Consider the following 16,113-nt stretch of genomic DNA (forward strand, 5'->3'; position numbering starts at 1 on the left):
GGGGCTCCTGCTGCTGGGGAGGTAGTCCTGCAGACCCTCCTGCCTGCCTAGCTGCTGCCCCACCCCCAGAGCTGGCCAGTTGCCTCCTCTCTGTTCCTCCTTGTCCTCGGGCCCCCTCTCTCTCTCTTCCTCTTTCTGCTCCTGAACTCTGGATTCCCCCTCTCCCTCCCACTCCTTGGCGGAGGGCCAGGGAGTCTTGGGGGCTTGGCCTCAAGATCAGGACTGGTTTCCTGCTGAGCCATGGTTTCCCCAAAGACCGCTCACCACACTCCACACTGGGGGCTTCCCCCCACCGCCCCCCACCTAGAAATACCCTCAGGGGAAAGACGGACAATGACTATGTCTTTTCTCATGCCTCAAGTGTCAGCCCAGCTTGATACCCTGCTGCCTCCAACACCTGATCTTCTATCCCTATTTCCATTTTGTAAATGGAAAACTGAGACTCAGAGAGGACTACAGAGCTTCTGAAGTTATCCTTGTACCTAAGGAAACACTTGCTAAATACATCTGATTCTGCCTTCTTCTCAGGACAGATCTGGTCTCTAAGGTTGCATCAGAGCTATTAACCTTCACTTCTCTGATGTGCTTGCCATCCTTCCACTGAGACACCAGCTTCCTCCTGCTTCCATGTCCCTTTCCCCACCCCAGTGTAGCATAAGCTTCGTGCCTGCTGTGGCTCTTTCCACAGCCCAAGTTCTACCAGAACCCAGAATCTATTGAGAGTGAACAAGAGCGTGTTGTGACACAGCTCCCAGCTCCCAGCTCCCGTGTTTTCACCTCAGCCACTTGGACGTGCACACAGCATTTGTATGTGCTTGCAACAGAATCGGTTCAGCTTGGCAAACCCAAGACCATCAGCCCCCTTGCTTCAAATCTGCTCCCTCAATTAACTTGGGGGATGGGGAAACTAATAAAGGAGTTTTATTAAATGCAAAGAAGATCACCACTTTGAAATGTCCCCGTGGAGGAGCCTGAGCCAAATGGCTGTGATTATTCGTCTGAACTAACTGGTCCTTTATGGGGAGATGAGTGAGAGCAGAGTTTGTGCAAGGCGCCAGGAGAAGCCGCCCCCGCTTGGCCCCGGGAAGGCTCTTTTTAGGGCATGCTGGTTTGTACACACGCTGATAGCTGTTTCATATCTGGGCTGATGAGCTTGACCGAGCGGTTGCCACACAGCCAGCACACGCGCTCAGCAGGGCTGAGAGGGGGTGTTTATGGGGCTCACCGCTAATGACTCCCATTTATGGAGCATGTGTGGAGCAGCTGAGCAGGCCGGCTAAGACAGGACATCAACAAGGCCTGGGGTTTGCAGGCCGGCTGCACGCACAGGCTTTCCCCAGCAGCTGTAGGGATGGTTCTGTGTTACAAGCTTCTGGGAGTATCAGAGGCTCCTCGGACTCAGGCCTTTGAGTGCAAACAATGGCCTGATGAGCATGGTTTTACCAAGGAAGCTGCCAGCCAAACCGATTGGGCAAGGCCAGGAGTAAAAATTATTGCTGTTATAAGGATAAGCCTTGTGCCAGGCATTGTGGAAAGCACACGTGTATTTTTTCTCTTTCATATAATCCTCAAGCAAATCTATGAGGTTGGCGCTACTTTTCCGTTGTTTGTTTAATGCTCATGGTACAGAGGAAGGAACAGGTCTAGTGAGGCGAAACTTCTTGCCCAGAGCTGCAGAGCTGCAATTTAACCCTGATGCTTGAACTCCAGAGCCTGGTTACATCAGCACAGAGAAGTGAGTTCTAGAAGTTGAATCATCATTTTAAATCACAGTTATGGGCAGGATGGCATAGCAATTAAAACATGCCCTTTGGTATTAGAAAGACCTAGATTTGAGTTTCAGCTTTCCCAGTTACAGGTTACATAAACTATTTAACTTACCTATTGAAAACCTCGGTTTCCTCTATAAAAGTGGGAATAGTAGTAACACCGACCGGTCGGTCTTGGAAAGCTGCAGCACCCAGCACAGAGTAAGCCTCGGGGGAATATGTAACAACACATGCATACATGCCTGCTAAGCTGCTTCAGTCATGTCCAACTCTTTGCAACCCTACGGACTGTAGCCCACCAGGCTCCTCTGTCCATGGGATTCTCCAGGCAAGAATGTTGGAATGGGTTGCCATGCCTTCCTCCAGGGGATCTTCCCGACCCAGGGATTGAACCAGCACCTCCTGCGGCTCCTGGATTGCAGGCAGATTCTTTACCACTGAGCCACCAGGGAAGTCCTTGTAACCACACACCCATACCCATTAAGGTCAGTGGCACTGTGAATGCAGCTGTGGACCCATAGAAGCAGGAGCAGATGCTGGAGTGTGGCTTCTGTGATGTGCCAGCTGCGAGCCCTTAGGTAAATGACAGCCACCTAAGCCTTCGTTCCTGAGATGGAAGGGGAGAGTGACAGGACTGCTCACAACAGAACCAATATAATCGGGATGTCAGGACCACACAGAATGGGTGTGAGGAACCCATCCTGCATCTTCCGAGGCACCGGAAGTGCTGCTCTGTGGCTCTGGAAACCCTGGTTGGATTTCTCCCCTTTGGAACACAGCTGCCTGCACGTTTCACATAGTTATGAGCAACAGAGGAAACAGAAACCCAACCTTCAAATTTCTTATGCGCTCCAGGGGGAAGATGGGACCAACAAAAATAAAGCACTCATTAAAAGCAAGATGACATGTCCGTATACACACATACTTGTAGATAATCACTTGCAGCCATGCAGAGACCCAGGCAGAGGCTGCGGGATTTTGCTGGAGTGCTGGGAAAGACATGTGGGAAGCCTTCTGGAAGGAGGGGCATTTAGGAAAGAGAAGGGAAGGCCCCTAGAGCAGGGGGTCAGGTTCCTTTCCTTCTCATCTTGTGTTTCCTGTGCTCAGCACACAGTAGGTGTTCAACGCGTGCTTGCAGAATGAGAACAGGAAGTGGAGAGAGGGGGTTCCAAGCAGGGGAAGTGAACAAACAGTATGGTGGTGACTCAGAAGGAGGGCAGATGCTCCGCTAACTGCTGAAGGCATGAATTTATTTTTCTTTAAGTGTTTTCTGCCAAGGTTTGGTCCACAATACGTCCGGAGTCAGAGAGAGGAGATGACCTTCTACCCATGCAGTGCTGGTGTAGTCCACCTTCACGTGTCCACCATCATGCCTGCTTCTTATCTTTCTTCTCTCATCCCCTTTTTGCTTTGTGATGCTGGAAGGGTCCCCATAAGCCACTTTTCACAGACTCTGATGACAGCTGGCTCTCTGTGAAGTTCTGCTAATAGGAGGCATTAGAGGAATATTGGGAGATGAAAGAAAAGAAGGAGAACTTCATCTCTGACTTTCAGTTCTTGTTAGTGTCTCTCCAGCAAGAGTAGACAGTGGGCTCCACTTCCCAATCCCTTTTGACACTCCCCGAGGCCCCTCACACGTCCCTGTAGAGAGTTCAGAGCCTACCATCAGCCATGGCACCTGGGGAGGGGCTTCCTCATCCACTGAGCATCAGACAGCCCCCGGCACCTCCCTGGGGATGTGAGCACCTGTCAAGTCTCTTGCTCTCATCAGTGGTCTGAGAACTTCAGGGGTCTGTGCCCCCCCAGGAGCCCAGTATCAGTCTCGTGAGACCGACTTCCAAGGTCATAAGCTCTGTTAACCACCCTCTGACCCTTTTCTGCTGACCTCAGGTATTATTAATCTCTGGGTTACCTCAGCATCCTCTTTTTGATCTCTCGCTTGTGTAACAAATTCCTTTATTAAGCCCCTGTGTTTTGAAATATCTGGTGTGGTTTCTCTTCCCCGACTAGACCCTAACTGATAGAGTGAATTTATCAGATCACGTAACCCCAACGTCCAGCTCGAGAACAGTCTCCAGGCACAATTTGTTCCAGAAGGTCTGAATCTCATTAGGGCTCCCTTCTGTTTTCTAACATTTTCTCAGCACTGATCTGTTCTGTCTGTGTATTGTCTGGAGGATGGCTGCCTTCCAGGTAGCAAAAATTGGTTGTAGCACCTTTATTCCTCATAGAGATAAATCATACTGCCTGTGAGGAAAAGAGGATGTGTTTGTCCCAAATTTTTAAACTAGAGTCCTGAGCTTCACTCTGCTCACACTGGCTTTAGCCATTTACCCAACACTGAACCAATAACTGTGGCCAAGGCCTGGGTCTATTGATTAGCTAGATCACATATTCTCTTTCTAAAGCTGGTGGTGTCAACTTCCATAGAGATACAGGGCTTACCAATGGAAATCAGGGTTTCTGGGAGGTGATGGACGGATGCTGATGAGATCAACAGACACCTGTGCCCTGAAACTCATCACAGATTGTATAGGGCAACCCCACTTTCATATTTCTCTCATTATGTAAATACAATGCCTTTTCAAATATAAAACAAAATGTATAGTGATGGCGTTTTAGGTATTATACCTAAGGGACACACCTGAAAGAAATAATTGATAAGCTGAAGTCCATTAAACTTAAAAACTGTATGAAGGACACTGAATAAGAAAATGAGTTACAGGTTGGAAGAAAATACTTGCAAGGGCACATGTGGAAAAGCCTGCCAAGCAAAATTTACAAAGAACTCTTAAAACTCAACAATAAGAAGATGAACAATCCAATCAAAACAAGGGATTAAAGACCTTAACAAAAAAACAAACACACACACACAAAATAAAGACCTTAACAGACACTTCACCAAAGACAAATACGCAGACTACAATCAAACATACAAAAATATGCATGTCATTATCACAGAAATGCAAATTAAAACAATAGTGAATTCTGCTACATGCCGACAACGTTAGAATGGTCAAAATCCAGAACACTGATGCCAAATGCTGGTGAGGACGTGGAGCAACAGGAACTCAAATTCTTTGCAGGTGGGAATGCAAAATGGTACAGCTATTTTGGAAGATGATTTGACAGTTTCTTACAAAACTAAACATACTCTTATGATTCAGTCCAGCAACTGTGCTCCTTGGTATTTACCCAAAGGAGCTGAAACCTTATGTCCACACAAAAACCTTCATATGAGTGTTTATAGCAGCTTTATTCATGATTGCCCAAACTTAGAATCAACCAAGATGTCATTTAGCAAGTGAATAAATCAACTGTTGTACATCCAGGCAATGGAAGATTTTTAGCACTAAAGAAATAATTTATCAGTGGGATTTCCCTAGTGGTCTCGTGGCTAAGACTTTGAGCTGCCAATATAAGGGACCTGGGTCCAGTCCCTGGTCAGGGAACTAGATCGAAAATGCCACAACCAAGAACTCACATGCTGCATGCCACAATGAAGGTCAAAGATTCCAAGTGACTACAACTAAGACAACAACAACACAGGCACAGCCAAATAAATACTTTAAAATAAAATAAAAATTTTTTTTAATTATCAAGCTATGAAAAAACATGGAGGAAACTTAATGCATATTACTAAGTAAAGAAGTCAACCTGAAAAGGCTGCACACTGTATGATTCCAACTTAATGACATTCTGGAAAAGACAAAACCATGGGAAGAGTAAAAAGTTGAGTGCCAGGGGCAGGAGAGGAGGGATGAAAAGGCAGAGCACAGATAACTTTTATGGGCAGTGAAAATGCTCTGTACGATGCTATAATGGTAGGGATATGTCTTTATGGGCTTCCCTGGTGGCTCAGTGGTAAAGAATCCTCCTGCAATGCAAGAGACGCAGGAGACGTGGGTTCAATCCCTGGGTTGGGAAGATCCCTTGGAAGAGGGCATGGCAACCTACTCTAGTATTCTTGCCTGGAGAATCCCAGGGGCAGAGGAGCCTGGTGGGCAGTGGTCCACGGGGTAGCAAAAAGTCGGACACAACTGAAGTGGCTAAGCGCAGCACAGCACGGGTATCTTTATACGTTTACCCAAGGCCGTAGAATGTACATCACCAAGAGTTACCCCTAAGGTAAGCCACGGACTTTGGATTTTAGGTGACATTGTGTCAACGTAGTTCAACTGTAATAAGTCTACCACTGTGATGGGGCAAAAGTTGGTAACGGGGAGACCATGCATGTGTGGGAGCAGGGAGTATATGGAAAATCTCTGCCTCCCTCTCAAATTTAACATGATCCCAAAACTGCTCTGCAAAATTAGTCTTTAAAATAAAGAGAATAAAGTATGTATACCCAAGTGAAACTTGATTTCTATTTCTTTTTCAAATATCTTCACAAATGAGAAATAACCCTTTGGTTAACATGTGTCCCAGTGTAGGTTTCAAAAGCAGAGTTCTGAAGGCCCATGGGGCAAACACGGATCGGGGAGTTCTGAGCCTCAGATAAGTTGTCCCCACTCCTTTGCGGTCAGAGAAGTGATAAGGAAGACGCTGAACAACCACAGTTTCCAGGAAATACTTTTCTATTTTTAACTTACATGAATTCACATTCATTGGAAACATAACCTGAAAGGGTTCATTTCTATCTCGACAACAAACTCACCCCAGGAGCTCGGGAGTTTTAAAGATAATATTAATAGATGAAAACCACCATCCTCCAGGGTCAGCTGAAAACATCCCCTGACATTGTTTAGACCCTCTAGTCCTCCTTAGGGACCAAACTGTCCTGTGAAATAAGACTATATGATGTTCTTTTATTTTGTTTTTTCTTCTCTCTCTTTTATTTCTGATAAAAAGAATTAAGACCCAGGGAGATCAATTGCTTTGCCCAGGGTCACACAGCAAGGTCAAGACACTGACTAACTTCAAACGTGAGGGCACTGGCTCCTAATGTCCCAACACAAGGCCATCTTGTTTCCAGATGACCTTCATTTTCTCTGCAGAACCCCAGGAGTTTGGGCAGCATCCTTTCAAGGGCAGTATTTAATCATCACAAAATGCTCTACCAGGAAATAACATTAATGAACACTTGTGCAGCCCTTACTGTGTTCCAGGCAGTTTTCTGAGCCTTGTACAGTGGTTACTTTATTTAATCCTCAGACAGCCTTGTAGGATAGATGCTATCAGGAGCAGCATGCACAGGGTATAGATGGGGATGCTGAGGCCCCGGCAGGTTCAGTAACTGGTCCACGATTTCTCTACCAGCAAGAGTGAGCTCTGAGCTGGGAACCCCAGCAGCGGGCTCCTGGAATACAACATTACCTTTGAGACTCAAAGGGGAGAAAACCAGACTTGTCAGAGGAAAAACAAAATAAGCTGAGGGAAGGCTGGAGGCAGGCGGTGGAGAGGGACAGAGGGGAGGATGGTGTGAGGAAAACCCTCCTCGCAGAATTCTTGTGCTTACTGACCCATGAGCACATTTTCCACCTTAAAGTTTTGCTCCAGTATTCTCATTCCCTCATAGTCAAAGTCCTAGACTAATCCTGGCCACTCCTAGGGCAGCCAGAGAGAAGGCCCACGTCACAGGGAAGGGCCCAAAGGTAGCGTCCCTGTTGCTCAGGAGAAGATGGCTTTGTTGGGGAATATCAGTCACTGAACAGTCACTGGGCCCTCCAGACGCTCCCAGCCAGCTGGAGCTGCAGCTCCTGTGCTATAGCCAAACGAACCCTCAGGAGTCACAGCCGCAGTGAATCCACTGCTGGGGCTGCTGTCGTGTGGAGATAATAATAAGAGCCCCAGAGCCACAGCATCTACCCGGGGGATGCATTCACTCAGGTCACCAGCCATCCCACTCGTCTGTGGTGACTGAAGAGCAACCTTTCCATTCCCCTGATCCAATCTCTCTCTCAGAGAAGATGCTGGAATGCAGAACATTTCCTCCTGCATTCTATTCAGCACTCATTGATTGAGCTCCTCCTGAGTGTCTGGCACTGTGGTAGGAAACAGACTTTCTAAAATGCATGAAACATGACCCTCAGCCTGCAGGAACCCGTGCCCTGAAGACAAACTCTCCCCCCACCTCCCTGATACAACACAAGTGATACAAGCTATAACAGGCAGTGGGTTCCATGTTGCGAGACCTTGCATCTCTATCATTTAACATTTTCCAGCACACAAGCCACCTAGGAACACCACACATCCACCTGGCCATCCCTCCTGTTCCTGGGTGAACCCCTGGCCTGGTCATAGGCCCCCACCTCACCAGGTTGCATGTTCCCTAGGAGGCTGGATCTTGAACATGGCTTCCAGAGTCCTGCCACTGTCCATAGCCACCACCTCGGGCACGACTCCAGGCTGCCCCAGGACAAAGCTCGGCTCAGCGTGGTGCCTGGCAGGCCAGCCCTTTGGACCCCTGGAAACCAGATGAGTGTCTCCATTCACTGATGCTTTCTTCTCATCTTACCATGCCTGGGAGGGAGAGTGTGGATCCACAAGCCTGATCACTCACATACATTTATTCTACCTGGTCCAGCCAGGCCTGAGCCCCAGTGCACACCACGCACAGGCTAGTCCATGAACAGGAAACTTTCAGCCCTCTGGATGCCCCTCCTCCCCCTGCAGGGTCTTGGCCCCAATATTAGTCGCCTTCAAAGCTTCAATGGCAGTTACCTTCCACAGAGCCCACTTCAAGAGATGATCAATTTTCTTAAAAAAATAATCAATGGGCTTCCCGGGTGGCTCAGTGGTAAAGAATCCGCCTGCCAATGCAAGAGACATGGGATCGATCGCTAATCTGGGAGTAGGTCACATACCACAAGGCAATTAAGCCCTGCACCACAACTGTGCTTTAGAGCCTGTGCCCCACAACAAGAGAAGCCATTGTAATAAGAAGCCTACACAACAACGAAGACCCAGCACAGTCAAATATACACAAATGAGCATTTTTTTTTTAAAAAAAAGAAAATAATCAACAATTCTACATGACAATTTAATTCTTGGTACGGTAAAGCCAAATCAAAGCAGGGCATTAGTGAGAAAGCCTTAATGAATATCTACAGTTATATTCCAAACATGAACCTTGTTTGTTTTAAATCACAACACGTCTATTAATTTTTTAACGGAGAGCTTTAGGTATTTACTGGCTGCACTGGGTCTTTGTTGCTGCTCTCAGGCTTTCTCTAGTTGTGGCGGGCGGCGCCTACTCTCTAGTTACGGTGCACAGGCTTCTCATTGAGGTGGCTTCTCCTGTTGCAGAGCAAAGGCTCTAGACTCATGAGCTTCATTACTTGCAGCACAGTTGCTCATTACTTGTGGCTCATGGGCCCTAGAGCATGCAGGCCTCAGTAGTTGTGTAACACAGGCTTAGTTGGTCCATGGAATGTGGTATCTTACCCAGGCCAGGGATTGAACCCATGTCTCCTGCATTGGCAGGTGGATTCCTATCCACAGGGCTTTCCTGATAGCTCAGTTGGTAAAGAAGCCGCCTGCAATGCAGGAGACCCCAGTTCGATTCATAGATTGGGAAGATCCGCTGGAGAAGGGATAGGCTAACCACTCCAGTATCCCTGGGCTTTCCCGTGGCTCAGCTGAAAGAATCCACCTACAATGCAAGAAACCTGGGTTCGATCCCTGGGTTTGGAAGAGCCCCTGGAGAAGGGCATGGCAACCCACTCCAGTATTCCGGCCTGGAGAATTCCGTGGACTGTATAGTCCATGGGATCACGAAGAGTCAGACACAACCGAGCAACTTTCACTTTCACTTTCCTATCCACTGTGCCACCAGGGAAGCCCTAAATCACAACACTTTTTAAAATGTTGCTCAGAAAGCACAACTGTTTAAATGCTCATGTGCTCATTACCTGATAGCGGGCTTCTCTTTGCTCTGTATCCTCGGGTGCCCGGAGCACTCTGTGCTTGGCTCCGGAGCATTCTTCAGCCTAAGTGTGGAGAGAAAGTTTGCCCTCTTGGTCTCAGTATTAGGGAGGGCTTTTATCAGCGAGAGTGTCTGAGGGCAGCAGAACGGAGGGGTGGAGGGAGTCGGGTCTGGGTCAGGCCCCTGCCCCTTCACTCGCGAGGGGTGTGATTTTGATAGGGCTGGCCTCCCTCAGAGAATGACAGAGAGACGAAGACATGAGAGCCCACAGCCCATCTGCTTGGTGATCGGAGGAAACACCAGGAGGGGAGGAGAGAGGTGAGAAAGGGAAAAGAGGGAAGCCATCCCACCATGCCTTAAGGAGCAGGTTACCTCAGAGACCGACTGAGGATTAACCCCACTGGGACTCGGGAGACTGTGTAGGGGCCTCAGAGATGTCCCACGGCGGGGGTGGTGGAGCCATCAGCTCCCGTCAGGCTGCTCCCAGGGCTGTGACTCCTCAACATGCCTGGCAAGGCTGGGCTAGTGCATGTGCCAGGGAGCCCGCGGGAAGGGCCTTGCACTATTTATAATAAGAAGCCATGAGGTTGACAGTACCAGGGCCTAAGGGAGGGCCAGGGACAGTGCCTTCTACAGGCCATAGAAGGACACCTGAAGAAGAATCATAAAAATGTGAATGCTGACTTCACTGTATGCTGGAGAACTCAGTGAGCTAAGATGTGTGAAACCATCACGTCAATGGAAAAGCATCACAAGTGTTCCATTGGATGCTCTCGGTGGTGATGATAATGATGAAAACAGCAATTCAGGGCTCGCTTACTTGTTCCATCTTCCTCGTAGGAACCTCTGAGCAGAGGCTGTGTGCCTGCACAGAGTTTATATCTTTCCTCTGTAACTTTCCAAGGCATCTGCAAGCAATGACGTTTCTTCAGCCTGTTGTGTGTTCTCTGGGAGTGAAAAATGAGACCCACCCCGAATCTCACAACTTTCAACAAATAAACAAGAGTGTCTTATTTTATTGTTAATATTTTAAAACTCAGTCTTTGGACAGTTTCTATATTTGCATGGGGCACAATTTTGAGATAGATCAAGAGGTGTACAGTGATACTGTCCCTGGCCCCCACTCGCTTCCTTTCCTGTGTAACTGTAGAGTATGGGGTGATGTGTTGTGAGTTTATATCAGTTTACATTTATCTAAACTAAATTTTTATTTTTCCTCTTTTTTTTTCCCCCTAAACAGATGATATCAACACATGCTGTTTTTCACCTGGTTTTTGTCATTGAACACTGCGACACTTGCCCATCCATAGAGAGTTCTCTCTCTCTCTTTTTAAACAGTTCTATAGTATTCCACACAACTTTTTGCTGCAGAAAATAGTCGTCTTCAGCAATCAACAAGCCTGTGACGGGCCAGTGCCATGCACATGGCTTGCACACATGATCTTGTTTAACCCTATAAGCATAAAGACAGAAAGAAAGACTTCCCTGGCAGCTCAGTGGTAAAGAATCCGCCTGCAGTGCAGGAGACACAGGAGACTCAGGATCAGTCTCTGGGTTGGGAAGATCCTCTGAAGGAGGGCATGGCAACCCACTCCAGTATTCTTGCCTGGAGAATCCCATGGACAGAGAAGCCTGATGGGCTACAGTCCACAGGGTCGCAAAGAGTCGGACACGCCTGAAGCAACTTAGCACACACGCACAACCCTGTAAGCACAAAGAGGGACTGTATTTGTTGTGAAAGTGTTAGTCGATCAGTTGTGTCTGACTCTTTGCAACCCCATGGGCTGTAGCCTGCCAGGCTCCTCTGTCCATGGAATTCTCAACCCACTCCACGGAGTGGGTTGCCGTGCCCTTCTCCAGGGGATCTGCCCAACCCAGGGATCAAACCTGGGTCTCCCACCATTTGCAGGCAGATTCTTTATCATCTGAGCCACCGGGGAAGTTATGATCACCATTTTATTGTAAGGAACTGAAGCTAATTGAGAAGTTAAGTTCCAGGCCTGAGGTTACACAGCAGCTAAGGGAGAGGCCGACTCTGGAGGGGAGTCTAGTGTGTCCCTTATCCTCTGAAACACCCTTTCTCTCATGGAGACATGAGAACAGCCATGAAGGTTGTGAGTTGTTCAGAGAAAGATCTCCATGCCAACTTGGACATTTCTTTGGCAACATACCATAGTGCATTTCATGCAGTTTGCTTTATTTAGATATTTGTATTATTTCCTGCATTTGGGCCCTGAAAGGATTCCATCTGAGGCAGGAGGCTGGAGTGAATGGCTGGAAGATGTTCCTTCTTTAAGGACAGGACTGAGACTGTGTGGGTGGTACCGGCGGAGTGCAATGAAGCGGCAGTCCTAGGTGAGCTGAGCGCTAGGGAGTCCCTGACGGGGGGCACTGCGGGCGGGGACTGAGCCTGGGGTAGGAGCTGTGCTGAAGCCAGGGACAGGTCCAGGGCTCTTGGCCATGGGATGTTGTTAAGGGAGGAAGCTGGGGGTGAGGGAGCTGGAACCGAGAACAGTATGAAAAAGAGGTTTGTCTGGAATCATCTGGTCCACGGCCATGTCTTTTAGGTGGAGAGTCAGACCCAGAACTAAGTGTTGGTCTTCACAAGTTCCCAGGAGTCCTCCTGATCCCTAGAAGATTCCCTCATGGCTTAGCGGGCAAAGAACCCACCTGCAATGTAGGAGACACAGGAGACGTGGGCTTGATCCTCGAGTCAGGAATATCCCCTAAAGAAGGAAATGGCAATCCACTCCAGCATTCTTGCCTGAAGAAGTCCTTGGACAGAGGAGCCTGGCGGGCTACAGTCCACGGGGTCACAGAGTCGGACTCAACTGAGTGGCTAGACACACACGTTTCTGATCCCTAAGTGCTCCCTCTACTACTCCTCTGGAGACAAAAGCAAAGACAGTGTGTGTGTTGGAGGACGGGTCTGGGGGTAATATATCTGTGCCTAAAACTGTGTGTGAGCCTGCAGCACGGGCTGAGGGATAGAGAGTAAGAGGAACTGAGGGCAAGGAAGAAAGAGGACATAAAACTCCGAAATCCTTCCAACAATGCATACAAGTCCCAGGGATTTCCAATCTGAAGCTTTGCCATCTCTAATTCCATGACAATGTTTGACAATATAAATGGTATTCATTTGGGCGGTGGTTGTTAAGTTTTATGACTCCGGCAACTGCAGATCTTGGAGTTCTCTGGCTCTTTGGCAGCTTCACAGAAGTTAGTTCTTCACTGCCTCTGTCATCCTACACAGGCCTGCTCTGCACTCATTTGTCCCTTTTCAGATAAAGTTGCACTAAATCACCGAAAGTGGAAGAAAGATGGTTCTCTAAAGACTTTTTGCTAGAATTGGGGCGGGGTGGGAGGAGGAAAAAGGTCCTTTCCTCTGTAGTTGCTTAGTAACAGAATGTAAACCTAGAGATGAAAAGACATCCTCGCTGGAAGTGCCTCTGAGAGTAAAGTCAACACAGAGGAAAGCAGAATGCAGAGCGTGACTCCAATTGATATCTTTTGATAACCTGGATCCAGCTGTGCCTAAAGCAGTTTACATCTGGACTTTCACAGTGCAGGAAGCACTGAATTATCTTTCTGGTGAGATCTACATAGTGATTAAGAATCAGGTTGCCTAGATTTGATTCTTGGATCTGCCTCTTACTAGCTATAGAACCTTGGACAAGATACTTAACCTCTCTGGGCCTCAATATCCTCAACAATAAAATGGGATAATAAGAGTATCTATCTCATAGGGTTGATATAAAGATTAAATGAGTCAACACATGAGAAGCATTTAGAACAGTACCTGGCATGCTAGTGTCATTACAAAAAATCATTTGTGCCAGTCAGTATGTGGCAGCAATAAACAGCCCGAAAGTCTCAGTGGTTTAAAACAGCTGTTTTTCTTTTTTTGAACATAGGGGCATCCACTGTGGATCAGCAAACACAGCACTCATTGTACTTACTCAGGAATCTGAGCTGATAGAGCAGCTGACATCTCTAATGCTGCTGGTCACCATGATAGAGGGAAACAACTTCAAAAAAGATACAATGGCTTTTGCCCAAGAGAGGTATCTGTCACTTCCACTCATATTTCATTGGCCAAACCAAGTCACTGGGCCACACCTAGCTTCAAAGAGGAGGGAAGAGCAGTCCTGCCATGTTCCCAGACAGGGCAGTCCTATTGACCACCACATTACTATTGTTCCATCATAACGGGTTGAGTATTGGACACCTACACTGAAAGATTCCCAAGTAAATAAGAAATCACAAGTACCCCTGGTTTTATACTCAGGAGCATCCAGGTGCCATTATGAAGCCATGTTCTTACTATCTCCCTTTTCCCTCATTCACTCCAACCATTTTTAAGTCTGTGGCTCCTGGCTATCTGTCTTTCAGGTGTCAGGACCACGTCACTGATATTTTCAGTGATCCCTTGCTAGTTAAATCCCAGAAAAGTGGATAGAAGTTGTGTGATTGGCGCAGAGTCACAGGTGTACAAAAGAAAGTACTGAGGGAGAAAAGATGGGAAGGTTTCCTTTGGAGAGGAGATGTGTTAGGTCAGGTTCACTAGAAGCACAGTTGAGATGAGCATTCAGGGACCTGTGATTAAGCAAGGGAGTCTCTCTGGAGGGAAGAGGATTGAGGGAAGCTGAAGAGGGCAGAGGCCAAAGCTAAGTCGGCCCAGATCCCATGGGCAGCTCCTGAGTGTGAGTTCCTGAATGGAGCCCGTCCTGCCTGGAGACAAGCGACTGGCCTTTTACAGCTTATTGTGATCAGTCACTGGCATCAGGCTGCTCTAAAGGGGAGAGTCAACCTTCTGGGCTAGGCAGCTCCTATTGGGTTGGTTAAGGGTGATTCTGGGAGAAGAAGGGGGGCAGCTGTGAGCTGCCAGCAGCTGGGGGCAGGGTGCAACAGGCCAGTCAAGGTGATTTGGATGGGGCAACAGCATCTAGTAGAAGTCATGAGGAAAGCACTAATAGGAACCATCTCCCCTTTCCTCCCACTAGCAAAAGTGTGCCTCAGAAGCCTGGAAAATATTGACATTAGTGGGGTAAGAAACAGCAGCCTGTGGTTCCCCATTTATCTCCTAGATTAAATAGAAATTTTACCATCAACCCATATTTCCAGGCCTATGTCCCAAGACCCTCACAAACCTAATCTATATGAAAAGTCACCTGGAACGTTGATATTTTATGAACAACCTCCATGCCTTTGCTCTGACTCTTTCCCTCTTCTGCCAAGAGTACACAGGTCCCTCTCCAGACCTCTGAAATTCTATCCACACTTCAAGGCCCTCTCAACTACTGACGACTTCATAAAGCCTTTCCTAATCACTCGACAGGATATGAGCTTTCCCTTCTTTGAAACCTCAAAGCCCTTACTTTCAGCAGTGGGTTTCATTCTACGAATTTGAGTCATTTGATAAGTGTTAGTCTCCAAATCTTTTATGGACTCTTTAGGACGAGTTCAGTCTTTTTCTCTTTGCTGCCTCTGGCAAACACCTTGAATAATGAAGGCACTTAATTCATATGTGTGTAACTGAGTATCTACTTAGATGAGATTAAATGTCCACACATGATCAAAGCTTTTGTTTTACGCGCATCACCCAGAGCTGACATTTGCTGAGCACTTCCTATGTCCTGTGCATGAAGTATTCTCTTTGCTTTAGTGATCTTCACCCCATAGATAAGAAACCGAAGCCAAGAGAGGTCAAGCAACTTGCCAAAAGCCACACAGGTAGCAGGTGGTAGATTAGATGAAGCCTTAGGTTCGTCTAAATTCAGAGCCCACACTGCTAACCTCTATGAGGGACCTGCAATAGGGACAAATATGGACTTGCTATCAGAAGACACGACTAGACGTGCAGGCTCTCTCACTCACCTTGAGCAATGAGGTGAACAGACCTGAACAACACTGGGGAAAACGAGAAAGCTGCTTGCCCTACGCATCCATTTTTCTTCGTGGGTAAAGAACCAGACCAGTGCTGCGCTGGTCTTAATGTGCACACAATTCACCTGGGGGAATGGGGACGCCAGCAGAAAACACACACACACCCCACATAACACAATGTGAGAACATCTGTGATAGAAATAGGCCCTCACTAGAAAGAAGAAGGTGAGAACCCAGCAGGGGTGGAGATGGAAGTGAGAGAAAAATGCCCCAGAAAAGCTTACCATGGAGCTGAGTCTTAAGGATGAGAGAGCTGACCTGGTACAGAAAAGAAAGGGAAGAAGGACTATTTCAGGTGGAGGGTCAGCACATCAAAGCTAAGGAGGTCAGAGGGTCCCAGAGGCACTTGGGGAGCTGCCAGGGGCTAACTATCTCCAGAAAAGAGAGGGAGGGGCCCCTGGCAAGAGCCTGGCTAGAGAGAAAGAGTACAGATCCAAGAGACACTGCCATCTTGTAAAAAGGTTAAGGGGGCTTCCCTGGTGGTTCAGTGGTAAAGAATCCACCTGCCAATGAAAGACACATGGGTTCCAT

General features: G+C 47.6%; 1 long non-coding RNA gene across 1 annotated transcript; it reads right to left on the reverse strand.

Moving 5' to 3' along the window:
* Nucleotides 1–8,440: 8,440 nt before the first annotated feature.
* On the reverse strand, nt 8,441–10,563 carry LOC122673572. Its single transcript, XR_006334723.1, has 3 exons — nt 10,009–10,563; nt 9,623–9,700; nt 8,441–8,521 (listed from the first exon to the last, which is right to left on the reverse strand). It is a non-coding gene; the product is annotated as an uncharacterized LOC122673572 (long non-coding RNA).
* Nucleotides 10,564–16,113: the final 5,550 nt, after the last annotated feature.

Source organism: Cervus elaphus, chromosome 17 (assembly GCF_910594005.1).
Source record: "Cervus elaphus chromosome 17, mCerEla1.1, whole genome shotgun sequence".
Taxonomy (NCBI): Eukaryota; Metazoa; Chordata; class Mammalia; order Artiodactyla; family Cervidae; genus Cervus; species Cervus elaphus.